This window comes from Gavialis gangeticus, unplaced genomic scaffold (assembly GCF_001723915.1).
Source record: "Gavialis gangeticus isolate Ggan-Ray unplaced genomic scaffold, GavGan_comp1, whole genome shotgun sequence".
NCBI classification, from domain to species: domain Eukaryota; kingdom Metazoa; phylum Chordata; order Crocodylia; family Gavialidae; genus Gavialis; species Gavialis gangeticus.
Genome location: NW_017729025.1, coordinates 12,800,719 through 12,801,187, shown reverse-complemented (window position 1 = coordinate 12,801,187; position 469 = coordinate 12,800,719). Strand labels below are relative to the sequence as shown.

General features: G+C 65.5%; 1 protein-coding gene across 1 annotated transcript in view; it reads right to left on the bottom strand.

The window, feature by feature from the left end:
* Positions 1-469, bottom strand: part of SLC35F4 (solute carrier family 35 member F4) — a 107,234-nt gene that overhangs the window by 23,401 nt on the left and 83,364 nt on the right. The gene's annotated exons all lie outside the window — the stretch shown is intronic.

Here is a 469-nt window from a genome sequence, read left to right as displayed (position 1 = left end):
GGGGAGAGGGGCAGGGGAGTGGGGGCAAAGGATGCCAGTGCAGAAGTGCTGGGAGCGGGGGCTCTGCCCTGCTGCCGCTTGCCCAGCCAGGGCCTAGGGGAGTAGGATGTGGGCACAGCTCGCTTTGAGCAGAAAGGGGCAAGCGGCAGCACGGCATAGCCCCTGCTCCCAGCTCTGTCATGCCCACATCCTGAGCCCTCCTACCCAGCAGAGCCACCACTCCCAGCACTAATGTGCCTAGAATGCAACTGGCAGCAGGGCATAGCCCCCCTCTCCCAGCACTGCCGTGCCCGACTCAGTGCTGGGAGCAGGGGCTCTGCCCTGCTGCCACTTGCCAGCCAGGGTGTGGGGGTATAGGATGAGCACTCCAAGTGCTGTCATAACCACCTCCCACACCTCCCCACCCCCATCCCTGAGTCCTGCGCTGCCCCACCCCAGCTGGGCAGCTTGTCCAAGCCCCACCCCCAAT